The 15,247-nt window shown below is 33.9% G+C and overlaps 1 protein-coding gene across 1 annotated transcript in view; it reads left to right on the top strand.

Moving 5' to 3' along the window:
- Nucleotides 1-15,247, top strand: part of LOC145679057 (glutamate [NMDA] receptor subunit 1-like) — an 87,930-nt gene that overhangs the window by 67,096 nt on the left and 5,587 nt on the right. The gene's annotated exons all lie outside the window — the stretch shown is intronic.

Here is a 15,247-nt window from a genome sequence, read left to right as displayed (position 1 = left end):
ATGCATAAACGAATGCTGGCCTATATTCTTAGTATTTGTTTTGGTTATTTGGACAATATGCAGCATATCGTTGTGGTTGCAGATCTTCGATCGCTCTAGAGGCACCGCCTAGCTCGTATGGGTCATGTCTCTACTGTCTCTCGGTCTCGTCATACTGCATTGGGTGGTCGTCATCAAACTCATTACTACTATTTTTTTATTAATACATTATGGGAAACTTGTATAATATTTATATATTATTATTATTATTATTATTATTATTATTATTATTATAGTGAAATTATTAATATTACAGTGAAATTTAAGTTGCACTTTATTCAATTATATTGTTTTTTTTTTAAGAGTCATTGCTAAGTGTACTCTTCTTTCACTTTCACGATCTGGTAACCCTAGTTACGATTAGTAACCTAATTTCATGTGTATATACGAGGAATACAGTAAAGTGAAATGTTTGGACACCAGAAAAGGATGCTTTGATATTTAGTCTGATATTAACGCTTATCGCTAATTACGAGACAGGACTCGTTTAATTTACTTAAAATCTTCATATATGAGAAAAGACTCATTCAAATCCTCATATAAAGTTTTTTCTTTCTTCTTTTTCTTCATTCAGCTATGATCTTGGAAAATATAAATACATTTTTTTAATTCGTACCATATATTTCAATATTTTAAGTGAATATATATATATATATATATATATATATATATATATATATATATATATATATATATATATATAATCTAAACACTATTGTTCAATTTCATATGTAGATCGATATATTTATATGTATGTTGATTGCATGTTCATAATAATTTGTGTCTAATTTTAAAATAGATTTCATAAATGTTCACTAAATTGTAGTTAGATAGTTTCTTTTAAATAATTTATCCATGTCGAGACGCTGTCCTGTATGTATGAGAGTGTGCGTGAATGAATGATAAACTTAGTTTTAAGAGGTAGCATTAATATTGATTTAGGATGATAGTATTTGTAATATATGTATTAAATATAATAATATGTTATATGTATTAGTGCATGACGGAGGTCATGAAGGAATAAGAAACTCAAAAGTACTCAAAATCGGCTTTATAGGAAGAGCCAAAATAACGACAGTCTTTTCAGAAACCTCAAAACTTCTACTTGTGGAAAATATATACGTGACTTTTTTTTTCCGGTTCAAATTCGTGGTTGATTTCCACTATGGGAAATCAGATACTGGATAAAGATTATGTAACATCTGGAAAACTATCAGGTAAACTATTTAGTAAAACTTTCTCGTCACCCGAGCTGGGTCGAGGCAACTCCCACTTGTGCAGTTGCCTGGATCCAGGTCAGGGTCGTATGAGTAAATATGTGTGTCTTTCGGTTCACTTCAGAATCGATCCTCAAGTAATAGCATTTGTATGTGAATTACTTCTTAATAACTATTCGAGTTCCTTCACCACATTCCCATATTTATCCAGGAATTCCTTCTCCTCTAACTTCCTCTACCTTTCTTCTTTTCCTCCTTTCCTCCTTCTCTCCTACCTTCTTCTTCTTCTTTCTCACTCTTTCTTTTCCTATTTCTAGAAAACTGAAGAGTGGTCGTGACTGGAAGTTGTCGCTATTGACACGGTCATTAAATCGCTTTGACGTTTCTCTTCGGAAGTCCAATATGAATTAGGAAATCCTAAAACAAGCGTCTGAAGTTAGAATATACTAAAAGTTCATTTATTTCAATTTTCATATCTTAACCGATTTATCATAAGATTATATCGAAATTGTAAGAGGTTTCAAATTTGAAAAAACTAGCGACACGCTTTCCCGCTCACGATTTTCCATTTCTCTTCATATACAAGTATATATATATATGAATGTGAGGGATAGTAGTTGCGTGTTGCATTAATTCGTTTGTAATGTAATGTTCGTATAAAGAGCAGAAACTGGCTCAGAAAATGGTGTGTGGGCGACAAACTTAACAGCTCTCTCAGTATTATTCGATATAGAATGATTGATGTCCATTAGCCATAAAAGGTTTTTTTGTGTGTAAGGAAATGAATAACAGTTATTCGACTCTGTCATATTTACTTCAAAGTAGTGAAGCGGAGCTAAAGTGTATATAACGGTTTTCGTCATGAACGGTTTTGTGATGTATTGAAAAATACTGTATATTTAAGTTTAAAGTTGAAATTATTTGGTGAACAATTTACTTTCTCAACTTCAACTTTAAGTAAATGGAGTGATATTTCACACAGATATATACGGTATGCACGAGTATTAATATTTAACTATAACTTCGCGTTCGAAGGCCTTTCTGAAGAATCTGGCTTCTTCAGACTATAAATAAATCAGAGAAATATTAATAGACGTTTATAAGTAACAAACGGTTACCTGAAAATCCAAATTTTCAACCTACCTTCCCTCCACAGTTTTTCATGTACATTTCCGAATCATGTGCTCCCTACTAGTCACTCTATTGCTGCTCTATAAGATAAGTAGTTCTACCTAACTAGTTTAGGATTAGAATCTGTTTTCGGGAAAAGCATTCAAACAAGATGCAAATCACTTTGTAAAGGACATGATATGAATTACCGTACATTGTTTCATTTAAGCTTTGTTTTAAAATCTCTTTACATATTTCAACGACATAGTGAATGCAAATTATTATACAGTAGCTGCCACACATAAAACATGTGTGCGTTTCAAATTTTCTACGCTATGTGTATTAGTTACCTATCCAATAACTTGCTGTGTTTCCACCACTTTGAACATAAAGGTATCGAAATGAACCGGTTTTTGAACAAATATCATAGCGACGTTGTTACTATCTGCTTTCACACAAACAAAAATACTAGTAATGGAAATGGTTGTCTGTTATGACAAAAATTTTTGGCGACAGAATCATATCAACATCTCGATAGTCGTAGATACACACTAGGATTCGAATGTCGCTGAGAATTTCTGTCGCATAGTTTGTGTTTTGGATAAATTTGTGTTCCGCCATACAATACATTTCTCTTAGGCGTAATTCGGGATACTTATTTTTTTCTTAAAATTACCATGTCCCGCCTAATTCGGGACAAGTGGCAACCCAACTCTAAAAGTGATAATGATGTTCAATGATATTTAAGTCGGAGGATTGAGCACTTAAAGGAAAGTATTGGTAATCCTGTTGTTCCTCAAACAACGCATTAATAGGTTGTGTATAATTATTCATTGTCATTTTGGAAGACTGTTATTGTCTGGAAACATCTGTTCCATATGACATATCTGGTCACAACGTAACAATAACACATACATGAAAACAATTACATTTAATTATATGGTTTGAATAAGAAGTTACGAATTATTTAGCACGGTATAAATTTATTTATTCACATGATCAACTCTTTTATACGAAGGAAGACAAATGGTTTCTCAGATTCTTTCCTGTATTTCAAAAATAGTGACATTTGTCTATTTGAATGGTCATGATAAATTTGCTATACAAATTTCGACTTGTTCTTTTTTAATATAATGAATGCATTATCAACACGAACAATAATTACACAGGTGAGTCATTTGTCTTGGACTATTCTGCTACACTACATATCTGTATTTATTACAATACAATTAAAAGTGGTTAACAATCAAAATATAGCTCTTCATGTTGGACTATCTGCAGCCACTTTTCTGCCACTTCATCGATTCCATGTTGATACTACGTTAAATCCTTAGATTGATTGATTGATTTTTAGCTTAGCGTCCCTTTCAACAGCGAAGCTATATGAGACGTAGACCTACTGATTAACGGGGAATCCGAACCACATGAGTTACATCCTAACAGGCAAAGAAGTCAGTCACTGCTGTTTTTACTTCGTGCTAGTTAACGAAGCATCGTGATTTCGGGAAGCACACCATACATAAACTAGGTAGAAATTCGAAGGGCAAGGTTAGCATTATATGCCAGATATGGGATTAGTTTCATGTCATGTTCCTGAATATTTTATTGCGTTTTTTCGAGCCGAATGCGCTTTGTCATTATTATGTTGCAACAAGATGTGCGTTTGGTTCACCGATTCAGAATATTTTTGGCGTAGTACACCAATGGTTTGGAATATAGATTGGAATTGATGGTAGATCATTAGAAAGTTGGCCCTTACTCAACCACTGCTTTTACACTTTTGGATTTCAGAAAGAAAAAAAAACTACCTTCCGTCAATGTGACATTACCTTTCAGGAGACGCATACGACGCGTTTTTTTCTTTTTTTGCAGCAGTTGTCGGCACACGTCTATTATGCTCTGGGCCTGAGCTGGGCTCAACTCAAGTGGCACAATACAGCATCTCCTGATGGATATCCCGAGTTCGTGAAAGTGATGCACTTCAGTGGAATGGGACATGCCGAGTTTGTTTGAGAATAATCGTGTGCTTTTGCATTTTCCTCGACGGGTTGTCGTATGACCTCAGAGTCTGTTACACTGGGACGACCGGACCATGGCTGTACTTCGACATTCTTTCAACCTGCACGAAATTAAAAAAAAAAAAAAAAAAAGAATGGGTTGTTAATGCTGTACTTCACTGCACCTTCCCCTTTCGAACGACAAATGTTTTAGATTGCTATTGCAGTGTTATGCCTCAGTTCAAAATCATATAGTAACAGTTGATGTATCATACGTTGTTAAGCACTCATCTTCACTGCAACTACTGTCAGCAGAAAAGTGTACTCGCATTGGAAACTATCTCATGGAACGAATAAACCAATTTCACTTGCTAAGTTGTAGAAACACAACACAATACCATTTCTGTTGATTTTGAGTTTAACGTCCCGTTCATTAGCGAGACTATATGAGACGTGGGCCTACGTGGTCCTGTGGCAGTATAAAAGTACCGAAAGAAAAATCTTATAAAAGTTATCTCCTGAAACAGAGTCCATTTAGTTGTAATGCGACATCTTTAAATTAAATTTTAACTAGCTCAAAATTTTGTCTATTTTTGTCCACCCAAGAAAAAAATTTGTAAAATTCAAGAAAAAGAGGGAGGGCAATTTCAAAATTTGACCCCTTCGATCACCTGTAGTGAGAGATCTTCAAATTCGAAGTTGAACTAGCTCACAATTTTGTCCAATTTTCGTCCATTTTTGTTCACCCAAGAAAAAATTTTGTACAATTCAAATAAACGAGGGAGGACCACTTAAAGATTTGGCCACTTCAATCACCGATAGCGCGACATGTTCAAAAACTTTATTTTAAATAGCTCATAATTTTGTCTGATTTTTGTACATTTTTGTACCACCAAGAAAAATTATGTACCATTGAAATAAACGAGGTGGGTCATTTGAAATTTTGGACACGTCGATCAGTGTGACATGCTCAAATTCGCATTTTAACAAGCTTAGTATTTTGTCTAATCTTTGTAACACAAACAAAACATTTTGTACCATCCAAATAAACGAGGAAGGCTATTTCAAAATTTAGCTACTTCATTCGCCAGTAGTGTAACATCTTTAAATTCGAACTCTAACTAGCTTAGAATTTTCAATATTTTTTGGAGAGTTTTGTACCACCAAGCTAGTTAAAATTCAAATTTGAAATGTCTCACTACAGGTGAACGAAGTGGCCAAATTTTTAAATGTCCGTCCCTCGTTTATTTGAATGGTACGAAATTTTTCGTGGTTGTAAAAAATGTGAAAATATTCAACAAAATTCTGAGCTAATCAAAATTCGAGTTTGAAGATGTCTCACTACAGGTGATCGAAGTGGCCAAATTTTGAAATGAACCTCCCTCGTTCATTTGGATGGTATATATCTTTTTGTTGGTGGTTCAAGAATGTAAAAAATTGGACAAAATTCTATGCTTGTTAAAATTCGAATTTGAAGATGTCGCACTGCAGGTGATTGATGTGGCCAAAATTTCAAATGGTTCTCTCTCGTTTATTTCAATTGTAAAAAAAAAATTCTTCGTGGTTCACCAATGTATAAAATCCGGACAAAATTATGAGCTAATTAAAATTCGAATTTGAAGATGTCGCACTAAAGCTGATCGAAAGACCAACTTTTGAAATGGGCCTCCTTTGTTAATTTGAATAGTTCAAAATTTTTTCTTGGATTGAAAAAAATGGACAATAATTGGACAAAATTCTAAGCTAGTTAAAATTCGAATTTGGATATGTCTCACGACAGGTGATGGAAGTGGCCCAAATTTTAAATGGCCTTCCCTCGTTTATTTAATGGTACAAAATTTTTCTTGGGTGGACAAAAATAGACAAAATTCTGAGTTAAAATTGAAATTTGAAGGTGTAGCACTACAATTATGAACCCTCTGAAACAATGGATTGAAATTGAGAGACGTTAACAATTCAATGAGAAAATATATTTTGCAAAGTGTATGCTAAACAAGTAATATTTTCAAAGTAAGTATGATTGTTTTCAGAAGAGGACATTTCCAAGGTGTTCTCCTGTTGTTTTCGATAACTTTACCTTCTTCCCATTCACGCTCCATGTCTCGCTCAAATCAGTTTATTCCATTTAAAATATCAATATTATACATTGTAAATTATTGCTGTTTGAAACGGACAATGTTACCCTAGAAGAAAATATTGTAGGATTAACACATAATTAGATATAAAAAATAATTTCAAGTGGATTTATTTTCTTTTAACAAGAACATAAGATTTTGAATACAGCTTTTCATACCGCAAAAATTTCCTTCAACAGGCTCCTTATTAAAGGGAAATATTTCACAGCCGTGAATTTAAAGGTAAAACGAAAAAAAAATATTAAATTCTCTTAATTAGTCGGAACCTGTGTTGGGAACAACGGATGTTAAAATATACTTTTTAACGGAAATTTTCAAGTTCCGGAATGCACCGTTTAGAAAATTTTTTTAGACATTCCATGAGAGGTTAGGTATATGAACTACGCTGTCTGTAAAGGTCTTCGTTTACTTGTTACCCTACACATTTAATCTTTAGTTCACCGCCATATAAGGCCCTAGATACCGTGCAACTTTTTGAACGAAGTGCAATTTATATAGTGATTTCCAAACCAACAACTATTTTTCTAGCTGGTCTAGAGACATGGAAAAAGGAGCATAATATGCACAATAGATCAAAGGGAACCAAAAGTAGAGGGAGGAGCTTGTCTTGGCCTTGGAAAACGTATGTAGGCTTCTTTTTTTTTGTTCACTGAAAGTTTTGTGTGTATTAATTTGTAGCATAACTAAATACTGTAATTTAATACGGTATGTATAACATTTTATTTTATCTCACTATGTCCATTATTTATTTTTTGCATAGACCTTTATTTTTTACATTAACTTTAAAACCTTTAAGGGAAATTTTTACAAGTCCTGTTCAATTTCGCTAGTCAGGTTTTACTATATGCTTATGTCAGAAATGTTTATTTACTTCTCTGAGTATATTTATTCTTTATGCACAGATACTTGGCGCATTCTAATCTTTATATATATATATATATATATATATATATATATATATATATATATATATATATATATATATATATATATATATATATATATATATATATATATATATATATATATATACATGGGGGTAGATGTATTTTGATTTCACATACTGAGCTGTTTTAGCCCGAAGAAACCAAATGTATACAAGAAGCCGTGGATATTTGGGAGTTGAAAACATTAAAAGCGAACTTGCGTTTTTACACATTTCAGTTCACACTGAACTGAAATGAATACACATTTCAGTTCAATTTCAAAGATCATCACGAGATGAGAGGAGAGATGATTAGAACTTTGTAGTGCATTTGAGCTGTTTGGTTGAATAACGAAACAGGCTCTGCCGAAACCAATCGGACAAATATTTTTTTCGAAAAGCACATTCAATAGACGTGAAAAATCCTGGCATAAAATTCTTGTCTAATGCAAATAAAGTGTTCCTGGGAACAACGAAGCACGAATTACAGATTTATCGGCAAGTAACACTGCTTCTTTGAAATATTATCCCTTAACGACCCGTGACACGGAAGGAACATTTTCAATGTACAGTAATGTTTTGAATGACAAATGCACGCTTTTGCCAGAAAATACCGAAAACTACATAGTTGTCTATTGTGGCATGAATGCATCATAGTTGTACACCAAGTATATGTAGTTCAAGTAATATCTACAACTTGTTTTCTCTAAAGATAATAAAATTTCTCATTTATTTCTAGCTTTTGACTGGTGCATATTTATCCTTTTTAGTGCATATTTGCATATTTTCAGTGCATTTTTCGTGATTTTTAGCTCATATTTGCATGCATATTTTGCCGGTTTTTAGTGCATATCGATCCGAAGTCTAATCATGAGATACAACAGCGTTAATATCAAATTGATTTTAGCCTATATACTCTAATGTTAAAACAACATATCTTGACTTGAGTACGTAACATAGAACGCATATGCAGTATACTACGTGCGTGTTTCCGTAAATAAGTAAGTACAATGACACAAAAAAATATTCAACTTTTGATAGCTACAGAATAAACGTGTGAAAACAGCATAGATAAACGAAAGGAATTCAAAGGACGAACACGAAGTCCAAACACATCTGTTCATAGAAAAGAAAATGAAAAGAAGCAGGGCCTTCGAAAAACATGTCGAAAATAACGTTTAAAAAGCATTCAACAAGGTAGCAAAACGCATCGAAACACATCCATAGTAGAGAGATTTCTTAGCCCGTTGTGAATGTAATTGTGCTCGGGACAATGTAGAGCTGTGCCTGTTGCTGTATGATAGGTATCATTTTGGAGGTACAATCGGCAGCAAACTGGGACAAAAGATAAGGAAACAGTCGAAGAAGAAAGAAAATAGCAGTGAAATGAAACCAACAGGGATAACCATTTAAAGAAATAAGCGGAATACTAATTAAACCGAACCGAAACACAGTGAAGAGCATCACATACAGATTCGAAAAACAAATAGGTGTGAAAACTAAAGGAAGAAGTGGTAGTCCTGACGTTGGCAGAATAACACAACACAGTAAGGAAAGTTAAGGGAAAAAAAAAAAGAAAAACAAGATTGAGTCTTCCAATCATTAGAGATTAAGTGGTAAGAAAAATAGGGAGTCATGTGAACCACAAATAATAAGAAATGTACTTTAAGAAGATGAGTACAATGGTTGTAAGGCCTGTCAATAACCGTTTATCAAAGACGAACAGAAGAAAACGACTGGCCTATGAGAAAAAGAATTCGAAACAACACCCATGAGTTTTTGCAGAAGGTGGCAGAAGGTTCACTGATGAAAGAAAATTCAATATCTTCAAGTTCGATGGGCGTGTTATGGTATGAAGACAAAAACACCATGAAATAGATGGTGGGTGATCAGTAATGGTGTGGGGATGTATGAGTCCTAATGGTGTTAAGGATCTATGTTACATTGATGGTACCATGGATTACACGTGCTACATCATCATTTCAAGGCTCATATCTTTCCGGTAACTATATTTTCACTGTGGACAATGACCGAAATATATAGCTCTGAAAACAAAACCATATTTTTTTATACAATACGTCACACTGGATGTCAATACCTCCCCAATAACCTGCCATGAATCTCGTCGAGAATGTGAGGCATATTCTCGAAGAACTATTTCTCAAACACCATATCTCCAATAAAAGAGACCTCAAGCGGGTTTTATGGAAAGAATGGGGAATGATTAGGAGGTAAACAGAAACCTTGGTGAATTATGGTTACAAGATATAATCACACATACATCTATCACAATTTACCGTATCATCGCTTCTACATAAGTGCACACTTATAATAAAAAGTACGAGCTGCGAGCTATAGACGATAATGATAAGCACGTAAATCCAGCAACATCGCAGCATTACTTAGTACTGTAAAATAACTGATTGAAGAAAAAAAAGTTTTCTGGAACATTGAAATTATTTGTCAGAGAGTGAGATGGAAACATTGGGTGTAGCTATGATTGTACATCTATTATGCTGCCATAAAGTAGTTTATTCACGAGATTCGTAACTGCCTATTGTGCCTTGCATTTTGATCAGGTAATGGATCTATATACGTATATCCTGATAGGAATATATATATATATACCTATTAAACCTTATTCTCAATTTGTTAAATAGAACATTTTCTAAAGTGATGCTTTGTGGTGGGCAGAGATGATGGTATAAACAGGGCGGTAGCTAGCCCAAAACTGCAGGGGGGGGGACAAATCGAACTATCACCATATTATAGTTTATCACCATATTATAGTTCATTTGCAAGCCTACCGTGAAAATTTTAGGGGGGGCAGTAAAAATTTAGGGGGGCACGGCCTCCTAGATCCCCCTGGATAGGGCATGAGTGTAAATATATTTGGACTTACAATGAAAGGGGTTTAGAAGTATAATATATGTATACTTAATAAAATTTAATATTTTAAATTGATTGGAGATTTTCCTGAGTTTTGCCAATATTAGACATGGTTAAAAGATAGGCTCTATAAGCCTGAAATAGTATTAAAATTGACATACACTCTGTAAAGAAAAAATAGCGACACTTGCTCTAATATGGTTTTCTCAACATACTTTAATCAATATGAATTTTTACATGAATTCCTGATAATATTACAAGGCATATTCCTAATGAGCAGTTCATTCTTAATACTTGCGCCAGAGTTTCAGGCTTTTGACATGAATTTGTTGAATTTATATGCATATATAAGTAGCTATGTGTGTTTTGAGCAAAATCGTTTGTAGGAAGAGTAATTCATAAAACTGAAAAAGATCAACAACAATAGCAGAAAACAAGAAATGGAATTTCTTTAGGGTAAGACATATTGTGTGCAAACATCGAGAAGTACGATACACCAAACTAGTATTTTGTATGTGCACCATGGGCTTCCCGCATTGGTAACAAAGCTATTGCAAAATGCAACCTCGATATCACGGAATAACACCCGGATTATCTGTTCCTTGAATTCCATTCTATTTGAGATAGTTGTCTATTGAAATTTCTACTCATATTGATCCACAAATTTTCAACTGGATTCATGTCGGGTGAGTTTGTAGGCCACATGAGTCTCTAAATAGTCATATTCTTGAACCACGTATTAACAATTTTGGCTCGGTGACATGAAGCATTATCGTCCTGGGAAAGGAAGTAGTCCATATCTTCTTCAGAAAAGTCATCTTTAGCTGTTGTAAGAACTTTACGTGCCAGAATTTGATGATATTTTCGTGCATCAAACGATCCTTCACATATATCCGTCGTTCTGACGTCTTTAACGGTGAACCATGCCCATATCATCACTCAATAACTGAATATTTGAATCTCTTAAACAAAATCCTTGTCAAGTTCCTTGCTTGTTCGTATCCACAACTTCACACCACTATCGTTTCCCACTATTCTAAACTTCTTTTCAATGAAGAAAACGACATGCTTTCAGTTGTCATAAGTCCAAGTTGTATATCGACTCACAAAACTACATGTTGAAGTCCTCTGTGTTTTGTCAGTTTCGACTTTCTACGCGGTTTTTTCTTTGTAATATCCTCTTCATACAGTCAAGACAATACAGTTGTACAAGTAACTGCAGTTCCAAGATCATGTCAAACTACAAAAGCGATTTTTTGGGAAATCACTCATTAAATCTGCTGTGCTATTGATTTCATTTAGCAATCTGCTCTGGGTGATGCTTTCTTTTTTCTTTCACACTGTTGACGAAGGGACGATTTGTTATGCTGTTTGCACTTGTGAATTACTCTTCCTGCCGTAGAATGATGGATTTTCAGAATTCCATCTATTCTTTTAGAGATTTGCCACAACTCACATTTCTTACCCATTTTATTTGTTTACAGTCCACATGTAGCAACAATATCACACACAAACAACACTGCACAACAAAAAATTTGCCACTTGACACACTGTCCAAACAATGAGAAAGCAAAGAACAATCATAAAATGCTATTTACCTCAGCCTACACATTACAAATGCAATGCAGAATTCTTACTACAATAATTTACGAGACGCACTCAGTGCCATCTATCGAAAATACTAGTGATACACAAACAATTGACAAGCGATGTCCTACACCACAGGTGTCACAGATAACACAATTTAACTATCCCACTCTTCATTTCCTTCTATTCCTCCTCTAACGGGCTGCAACTATGGTTTTCTGTGTAAGTTAGTTTAAGAATTGAGGTGTCGCTATTTTTTCTTTACAGAGTGTATTGTTTGGATATTCATAACCTAATTAGTGTCAATAATCAATCAAAATTTTAACTTCGAAATTATAAGAAGGACCTTTAGCCGCCATCTGAAGATCTGTATTGAGAAAGCACTACTTAAAATACGAAACCTAAATTTCAAGAGGAGTTTGTTAATTGTTGTTTGTTTCTATTTAATTACCATAAAAAATATTATTTTCTTTTGAAATTGATTCCTTTAATTTTACATTGTTATAACTACCCTTCGCACTAAACTATCATTCCGAACTACTCGAGTGTTGCAGTGTTCCGTCGTTTAATGGATTGCTGCAGTTTGTACTTGAAGCATGTTGTGTTAATGCTGTCTGGCATTGAATTAAATTGAAGTATCACCTGGCATCACTGCAGCATTTCCTGCTACATGTGTACTTGACGTATGAGTCATCATTGTTGTTGGATGAAAGTTTTCTGCTATTCAATTAAATAGGACAAGTTAACAGGGTTGTTAATCTTTCCAATGAAGGATGATCTTCTAATGGTGTTTTCACGTAGCTAAGATTTAAAAGTAATTTATAGGCTAGTTGCGGCTTTTACAGTGGGATATCTTCTGAATTCCAGGCAAAAAATACAGTGTAACATACACAAGCTAGGATACCGGTACGGTATTTAATATTGTACGACTTATGCTATATCCCAGGAATAACAGGAGATAATTTACAAGAATTTTTCATGTTAAAGAGAAAGTTGAATTACTTCCGTCTTTCTTGAATCACAAACCAATTAATTTCATCTCAGATTTAGCAAAATATATATATGAAATAATAATTAGAAATTTGTACGAAAGGACAAACAAATAGGAGAATCGGTTTGTGTTCAGGAGAGGAACATATACAGAAATGTCTTATTAACAGTAATTAGTGAAATGTTTACAGAAACGGGAAAACAGTGTATTTAGCTTTTATTATTGATTCATAAAAGATTCTTGACAGGTTGATAAGTATTCTTGAGTATGCTTAAGAAGATTGGAAGGTGAAATCCGACAAAGATATTCCCTCCCATCGTTATGTAATATCCATTTAGAAGAAATAATGAAGAAAGGTTTACCTGAGGAAGAAAATATTTTGGTCGGAGTAGAGAAAAGAAATAGAATAGGTTTGCAGATTATGTGAACCTCATTACGCAATCTAAAAAGTAACGATGTTAAAATACCTGAGTTGTTGTGAAGAATATGGGAAGGACACATTAAAAACATTACAAAATAATAAAAAAAAACTAAAGATGGATTGGTACGTACTATCAAGTATGGAAATATAACAAGTGACTATTTTTTTTGTATCTAGCTAATATTATTAATGAAGGCATAAAATTTAAATATTAAATAAACGATAGGAGAAGTAAAGAAAGATAGGAGAAGTAAAGAAAATATTTATAAAAAATAAGGGAGGTGGGGCATAATGGATACCTTAAAGTTGAAATTGAAATAGCAACGTTGCTATGAATGGAAAGTCGATGATTTTTTTAGTACAATATGCTTTATTCTTTCTTCTACAAATGTGAAGAGGTGTAAGGCGTGAAAGTTTTACCAACAAGTTGTATGTGCAAATAAATTGACCTATTGTGAATGACCGTCTTACCCTTGGGTAAAATGGCCCCATCTTTGGAGCATATACATATTAATCAACATTCTGTTTCGATAAGAAAATGCTAGTTTCCTTATAACATTGAAAATGTTAATGAAACAACTAGTTGTACAACTATAAAACAATGAGGGGAAAACTATAAAAACGAAAATAATACTAAAATAAATCTAAATGAAAAAGAAAATGCAAAGTGGAATAGAGGGGCTATCAAAAAAAATTCGAGACTAGATCTCTAACATGCCAACAGATGACAAACAAGAACACACGCTCGATCACAGGCAACACTGACCTTCATACTATTCACGGGTTAATATGGTACCCAGCTCAATTCGTCACGGGGTATTTTGGTCCCCTGTACAATTTTAAGTTGCCATTATGCCCCAATCCCGATATAACTTTCAAAAACCCTTTATCTGCTATCCACTATCTTCCACAAGGAAATCATGCATGATTGTTTGATGGCCAAACCTTTCTTACTATCTATGTGTGTACCATGTTTTATTCAAGTAATTACTTTCTTCAGGAAGAGGTAGAATATTCACTACATACCTTATATCGACTAACCATGAAAATAGTTTTCTCCGCTTATTTCACACGCTATTGAAGATAGCGACATCTCCCTTTCTAAACACTTCACGCCACACTAACTACGGCATGTGCAGTAGTACCAATTCTCTGTCACCAGATTAACCCCGCTATATACCGGGGTGACCATCTTGCCCCAGGGGGTCATTATGCCCCCACTTCCCGTACGTAGTCCCTTACGCAAAGGTCTACTTGGCCTGCAATAGATTTGGACAACATGGAAATCAAATGTATGCGGCGAATTTTTTCATCTGTTAAATATATACATATACAATATTCGAAATATGAAAATATCTGACTTTTGTTTGAAAACATCTCGAGCTCAGTACCCATCCAGGTTTTTGAAATCATGTTCTGCAAAACAGGTCGAATGGTCAGTGCGCACAAAAATATGTAATGTAGATGAGTTATTATTATGAAAGTATAAAATCAATGGACTTTGTGGTTTTAAGTAGTTTTAAGAGTTACCTTAATACATTATATAAAAAGCAACGTGATATACTGTAAACTCAGTGTTTTTTTTTACAGACTGAAAATTAAGATACAAACATTTACTTAAAATTAACACTGATATATTTTTACTAAGCCTTGTTAAATAAGCACTATTTTTACAGGTGTACAAACATTTTGACACAAAGCGTCCCTATTTGATATTTTGAGCTTAAGGCAATGGAAAATTATTATAAAGCTTAAGCTGTGTCCTGAACTTATGAAATCACCTCTGGTTTTGTCCTAACCACCGATTGTCTGTATTGTTAAAAATCAATCTGTGTAGTGATACGGCCTTGTCCAGCCTTTCTGGATCTAAAGCATCCAGGTGATTTCCACTGCAACGACATTACCGTGGTTGGTTTGTTCTTTCCACTGTGACTAC

Source organism: Thermobia domestica, chromosome 2 (assembly GCF_964235325.1).
Source record: "Thermobia domestica chromosome 2, izTheDome1.hap1.1, whole genome shotgun sequence".
Taxonomy (NCBI): Eukaryota; Metazoa; Arthropoda; class Insecta; order Zygentoma; family Lepismatidae; genus Thermobia; species Thermobia domestica.
The sequence above is the reverse complement of the archived record's forward strand: the minus strand, read 5'-3'. Positions and strand labels throughout refer to the sequence as shown.